The 7,631-nt window shown below is 32.8% G+C and overlaps 1 pseudogene; it reads right to left on the bottom strand.

The window, feature by feature from the left end:
* Positions 1-374: 374 nt before the first annotated feature.
* LOC122045195 lies at positions 375-4,802 on the bottom strand (annotated as a pseudogene).
* Between the last annotated feature and the right edge of the window lie 2,829 nt (positions 4,803-7,631).

The raw sequence follows: 7,631 nt of genomic DNA, 5'->3' as shown, positions 1-7,631 counted from the left end.
TGAATCATGAATGATAATCATGAATTCAAAATGAAACGTACTCTAGCTGTCCTAGATTCCTCAAAAATTGTCCACTTTCACATTAATATTTTTGTCACGAGTATACTTGTCATTCTCGGTAATTCATCGAAAATCATGCATTCATGATCATGACTTTCATGCATACATTGTCGTCCCACTCAGGGCCGGCCCTGACATTTAGGGGCCCTTGGCGAAAAGAGAAAAAGAGGCCCTATAATTTTTTTTTTTTTGCTAACACACAATTTGAATAGAATTTAATGATAAAACTTAAAAAAACAATACATTTTATTTAAAATATGACGAACTCCATACAAAATATATTTTTCAAGATTCTCCAAAAAAATATAACACCATACAAAATATATTTTTCAAGATTCTCCAAAAAAATATAACACCATACAAAATATATTTTTCAAGATTCTTCAAAAAAATACAACACCATACAAAATATATTTCCCAAGTTTCTCCAAAAGTGCAATCCCTGCAAATACAAAAACAAAACAAGTATCAAATAATCATTGAAAAAATCTAGATCTTCTAGCATTTTGGGAAGCAAAATCATCAATAAGGTCTTCCAAATCAAGTTTTTCTAACACCTCATTTTCAATGCATAAAATTGCCAAGTCATTTAATCTGTCTTGAGACATAGTTGAACGCAAGTGAGATTTTATCAATTTTAGTTTAGAAAAACTTCTTTCTGCTGATGCTACAGTAATGGGTATAGTTAACAAAACTCTATAAGCAATGGAAATATTAGGAAAACAATACAAGACTTTTACAAACTCAAGAACTTCAAAAGCTGACTTTGTTTCTGTTGGTAAACACATTTGTAGTACTTGCAATTCAGAAAATAAATCATCAGCATCAATATCAGACTTGTCATTATATTTTAGAGCAACTTGAAGATTATTACAACACTCATACAATCTATTATCATTCATTGAAAGAAATTTTTTAGGATTGAATAGAAAACCAAAAATGTTTTCAAAGATTTCTAATTGTTCAAATCTACTTTTTAAAGAGGAAATAGCAATATCAACAACAACAATAAAATAATTAATCCTAAAAGATTCTTCAGCAGATTGTGAAATCTCTTCATGATAATTTTCATCGAATTGTTTCTTTCTATGAATTGTACGTTTTTTAGGAAAAATAGGATCAATTTCCATTTTAGATGCAATCTCTTTCGCTAATGTCATAGCAGATTGGAAACCTTCCTCCCTATATCTTTCAAAATAAGAAATCAATCCTCTCAAAATCTTTATTGCAATATCAATTTGCATATCTTTAGATTGCAGCTTTTTACTAATCAATTCAATTTTTTTCAAAATGTTATGCCATATAGTCATGCCCAACAAAAATTCAAAACTTTCAAGTTCATGTGTTACTAAAGATTCAGCCTCACTCCTAGTCTTAGCATCTTCACTAACTTTCGATAATTCATATAAAGCTTCTCTTATCTCATTTGGTTGAGTTATTATGGCTGTGATACTATTAACATGACTTTCCCATCTTGTTGTTGACAATGACTTTAAAGTTAATTGATGAACATGATCTTGTAAAATCTTCCACCTTTTTGTAGAACTAGCAAATAAAGTATACATGCGCTGCACAACTCCAAAAAATGACACAGCCTTAACACAAGAATTTGCCATATCACAAATTGTTAAATTAAGAGAATGACAAGCACATGGCATATAAAATGCTCTTGGATTTATTTCAAGAAATCTCTTTTGTACACCTTGATTTTTACCTTTCATATTAGAACCATTATCATAACCTTGTCCCCTCACATTATCAATATCAAGTCCGAGGGTTTCTAAAACAGATTGCAATTCATTAAAAAGTCCTAATCCAGATGTATCATCCACTTTTAAAAACTCTATAAAATACTCATTTACCTTTATAGGGCAAGCTAAGACATCCACACATCGAATTATCAAAGTCATTTGCTCATGGTGACTTGCATCTGAAGTACAATCAAGTATCACTGAAAAATATTTTGCCTCTTTTATTTTTTCAATTATAGTACTTCTGACTTTAGAACCTAATATAAAAATCAACTCATTTTGAATCTTATGACTAAGGTAATGATAATGAATCTCATTATTTTGAATGCGTCTAAAATGCTCTTGCATTACCAAATCAAATTATGCAATTAATTCAAGTAGCCCCAAAAAGTTACCATTACTACTTTGGTAAATTTTTTCATTATCCCCACGAAAAGCCAAATTACGTTTAGCAAGACATTTCACAACAGAAATAATCCTAGCTAAAACAAGTTTCCAATGTTCTTTCTCTTTCTTAATTTGCACTTGGATCTCTTTGTCAATTGTTTCATTCTTTTTCAATCTAATTTCCAAATTAATCCAAGTTCTCATGTTAGTAATATGCTCAATACCATTCTCATGTTGTCTAAGTCTATCACTTAAACGTTTCCAATCATTCAAACCTTCATTTGCCAACAAACTTTTATTTTTCACTGATTTAAACAATTTGCAACAAAAACAATATACTTTGTTTGCATCTTTCGAGTATACAAGCCATTTTCTATCTTGATTCTCTCCATTTGGTAATTTTCTTGTGTAATAAGAATATGAAAAATGTCTCGAAAACTCATCTAGAGTAAACTTAAGATTACTTTCTCTTATAGGACCTTTCTCTACCAACAGATCTCTTGTTTTATTATCAATGTTATCCCAAGATCTTGGATCATATATATCCAAAACATGACCAGTTTTCTCTAACTCATTTTCATCCTCAATTATATTACCAACTTCTACATTCAAATCATTATCATCATTTTCTTTCAATTCTTCTTGCTCATTCATTGCATGATTATTGTCATCATTTTCTATCAATTCGTTCTGCTCATTGATTGTATAATTATTAAGTTCTTCTTGATTACTCAGTTGTTGCTCATTTGTTGCATAATCATTTAATTCTTCTTGATTACTTAATTGTTGCTCATCTATTGCATAATCATTTAGTTCTTGATTTTCTTCTTGTAATTCATCAACTGAATCTTCAATTGAAGAGCTATTTTTAAAAAATTTATGAAGAGCACCTTTCTGAGTTTTAATAATCTCTTCTACTCTTTTTCTTTTGTTTCTTTTCTGACTCCCAGATAGATATTTCTTTGAAAACATGCTTGTAATACAAAGTTTAAGTGTAAAAATAAAACATACAAAACTAGAAACAAAGCTAGCAAGTAGCAAAGAAATAAAGACAAGTAGTGAAAATAATAGTAAAAGAGCAGTAAAACCTGGTTTGTGCTTGAATCAATCGATAGATGCCACTTTTGCAATAATTTCCAGTTGAACAACAAATCTAAGGCAAAGATCACTAAGAGATGGAACTCGTAACACGGCAACAGTTTTACTCTTCGAGCATAAATCCAAACACTTTTTCCCTAGAGGAACTCAAACATGAGTCACTGACTCGACCATCTAGAAATCAAAGTCAAAAGCTATGAAAGGGAGAAAGAAATCAGTAAATCACCTCCACTGTGATTGAAAATTCTCAAAAATGACCTCTAAATCCTGTTGACACGATCACTGATCAGATCAGGTTCACTGCAAGCACCTTTTACTGATTATGATAGTGTTTAAAATAATTGAAATTACAAGAGTGAAACAGATGTTAGAAGTCGCAACAACCAAAAAACCACTCAGCCATTTTATTATAAGATCAGGTACACTGCATGATATAGGCATATAGCACCAAGACAAAGGGATTACAAGGGATTAGTGTCGTTTTTAAAAAGGTCTCAACTCTCAACCAAGACAAACTCAGAAATAGACTCATGCCTAAAATACCCATTTCTCCCAAAACAAAACCATTAGCTAATAAGGAGGATGAATTTAATGAGCTATCACTTCCACTTTTCGACTGACAGTTGAACAAAGAATTTTTTTGCCCCAAACTAATTTTACTCGGATTAATGTTTGTCGGAAAAAGTTAGATATCAGAAATCATGATGCAAGAACTTGCAAAAGGAAAAAAGAGTGTATTCTTGAAATAGGTTCTAACTGTGACAAGTATGCAAATTCTAAGAAAAATCACACTCTAGGCGTTACTTTTCTTGTATGAATCTGAGGATAAGATATGGCATTCAGAATCAAGATACTAGAACTAAAACCATATGCAATCATAAACTACTTGCACCAGATTGCAAAGTAATTTTTACCTGCTATGATGAGTCGATGAGATTGGAATTTGATTGCAAATACTGTTGACACGATCACTGATCAGATTCAAAAGCTGATGATTTTTACTTTTCAAGCGCAAATCCAAACTGATTTTTCCCAGATGAAATTGTGCTCGGTGACTCCAACTTCAAAAATCAAAATCGACAACTTTCTTGATCAAGAAGATCTTCGACTCCTACAGGCTACAAACTGCAGCGTGTGGACCTGCAGTTACGAGGATAAAATCATATGACTATGATCGATCAAGAAAACAAAAAGAAAGATTTTGCAAAACAATAGTGCGAAAAGGGTAAAAGAAAAAAAAAAAAGAGGAGAAAACGAGAGACAGTACCCGAACCGGAGCTTCCTTCGTTTTTTTTCACAGCACCTTTATTGTTGCTTCAAAGGTTCAAGCAAGGATCAAAGTTGCTGCTTCAAACGTTCAAAGCAAGGATCGAACTTCGAAGGTGTTAGGTGTGCTGCTTCAAAGGTTCAAAGCATGGATGAAAAGGTGCTGCTTCAATGGGTGATGGGTCAGTAAAAAAACGTTCAACATTGCTGCCTTGGAAAGGAAACTTTGTCTTGGAAAAGAAACATGCTACCATTCGGCCATTCCTTCTTTCCTTTCAATTTTTTTAAAAAGTATTTTCTTAAATTTTAATAACATAAATTCAACGTTTATTAAAAAGATTTTAACTATATATATAATTTAGTCTTTTAACCTTTATTAAAACAAGCTAATAAAATATAATTTTTTAATTTTTATTTTATATATATATATATATATATATATATATATATATATATATATATATATATATATATATATATATATATATCGAATTACAAGGTTAAGGGTTAAGGGGCACTCGTCGTCCATACATGCCTCAGGGCCGGCCCTGGTCCCACTCATTGTACCATGTTATGAATGGGTGATCACATCACTATCTCCTCAGCGGTTATTTTCTTTACTATTCAATGACAAACTTTATTTTCGTACCATCCACAACTTTAAAAAGATGTATGCACAACGCATGGCAAGTAATTGACCATCGGGCTACCTGCAGCTTTTACCGTGATGGTCTTTATAAAGTAAACGAAAAAAAAAATCTATAATTGAAACCTATTGTCGTGAATTGGAATGCATAGGTAATAATTAAGCCCTAAAATCTATGGCCGTGAATTGGAATGCATAGGTAATAATTAAGCTCTATTGAGATGACATAATTAGTAATTATATGAGTGGTTATTCCAAACGGGTGTGAAATAACCCATCTGAGTGTCTGATTTTTCCAATGCAATGAGCCGCTGTATTAGATAAAATTATCTAGCTAAGGGGCCGATAATACTTAATCGTCTGACGTAATTAGCATTATCATCCTTTACTCCAAATGAAATGCATAGGTAAGGTTTAATTTTAAGATAATTTTTAAAATTGTTTATTTTCCATGTTGTACTATTTAAGATATAATTGTTGTTGAAGTATATATTTAACTATCTATAAACAAGCAACTAGTAAATTATATTGTTAAAATAATGTTAAAAAGATGAGGTATTTATTTCTTGATCAATTAATTAAAAATAATCGTATTTTATTTTAGTTTAATTTGATGAGTTAAGCAGTTAATTATTTAATGTTGGGTGTGGGCCCAATTGATTTTTGAAAGAGGATTAAATTCAATTGCTCTTTTTTCTTCTTCTTCTTCTTCTGTTCTATCATGTGTAAGTGTTGACAAGCGGACCATGATTGTCTTGGCTAATATAAATGAGGCAATTGCCAGCTAGCCATCGCAATTTGGATATGGGCCAAGCGGTATTTTAATTAATGTATCTCAATTAATAAATAAATACAAAAAATTTCATTCTGACTTATCCGACTCTCAACTCTGAGTATTTAGTATTGTTCATGATTATATTACATTAATTAAAAAATAAATATAAAAAATTTCATTCTACTGATCCGACTCTGACTATTTAGTATTGTCCATGATTATATTCTTAAGTACATTGTGTTGGATATTGGGATCTTAAATGGACCAAAACGATTTAGAGGAAGGAAGCCATCAATTGTTGAAAGTCGTAATTGACTTCAAAATTGAAATCTACGATTTGCGTAGATAGATTTAGACTATTAATTTGCTCAAAACCGATTAAGGGTGAATGAGAAATTAATGTTTAAAGTCAACCCAAAATAACATTTGTTATTCATTAATAAAGTGCATAGGAGAATAGTCCCACATCGGAAATTCTCGATGTGTATTCTCTACTTATTAATGAAGATGTGTTAATGGAGTTAACACAAAAAATAAAAGGACAGGTGACCCCTTAGCCCAGGGCGTGTGAGCCCGCCACCCGCCACGTGCGCACGTGCGCAATGGGCGCTTTGTAGGCGCACTTTGCACTTCGCACGTGACATTGCAGTGCCTGCGTGGCACTTGGGTGACGTGTCAGGCTCTTACCTGACGTGGCAGTGCCTATGCGGCATCCTCGTGGGCAAAGGGGGAGATGACTGGACAGTTGACTTAGTGAATGGATGGCTACCGTTGATCAACGTTGATCAAATAGATATGATGGATCGCTTGTGATGCGATCTAGAGCGTTGGATCGCAAAGAGTAACGATCTGACGGCCTGGGATGAGACTTGATCTGAAGCATCGAATCAATGGATCCAGATCCGATGGCTGATGACAATAGGCGGGATCTGAGGGTCACAACTCCTCAGATCTGATGGATGAGATTGAAGTGGGCTTGGTGAAGGGTTACAACCCTTCAGAATAGATGATCTAGATCGATCCAGCCCAAGGAACACATCCACTCACCCAAAGGACACTCAACCTCTTCGTTCAGTATAAATAGAATCCTCCAGATGATGGAAACTCAATCTTCTCTTCTCTTCCTCAAGCATTCATCTCATCTTGTGCATTCAAAAGTCCAAGAAGTCTACTAAAAGGTTCGCTGGTCTCGGAAGTCGGAGTGCTACGATTCCGAGACGTTCGTCGTCGTTGTATCTTGGGAACGAATTGCAACAATCCGTTAAGCACCGTAGCGGAGCAATATCGTTTACGGAGATAGTGTCGAACACTAGCCTCGACGATCAGTTTGCATACTCCAGAAGCTACCCGGAGACAACACATTGATGATATTTTTGTGTTCGTGAATCTTGAATAAACCTCTTCAAAGTCCAGCATGAGAATATTATTTTCTTTAGTCCTTCTTTTTTATTTTTTAAAAATATAATATTTAATAGATTAAATAAATATATAATTTTTATTATAATTATTTTAATAGCATCAAAAATCTAATATATGAAATAATCATATATTAGTTCAAGCACAAAGTCGATGCTCGGCCTAGATTCGTGTGTGATTATATTCATTGTAGATTCATGAGGTTGGTGTTAATTTTGTTGGAACTGGTATC

Source organism: Zingiber officinale, chromosome 2B (assembly GCF_018446385.1).
Source record: "Zingiber officinale cultivar Zhangliang chromosome 2B, Zo_v1.1, whole genome shotgun sequence".
Classification (NCBI taxonomy): Eukaryota; Viridiplantae; Streptophyta; class Magnoliopsida; order Zingiberales; family Zingiberaceae; genus Zingiber; species Zingiber officinale.
Note: the sequence above shows the minus strand (reverse complement) of the source record. Positions and strands in the feature narration are given on the sequence as shown.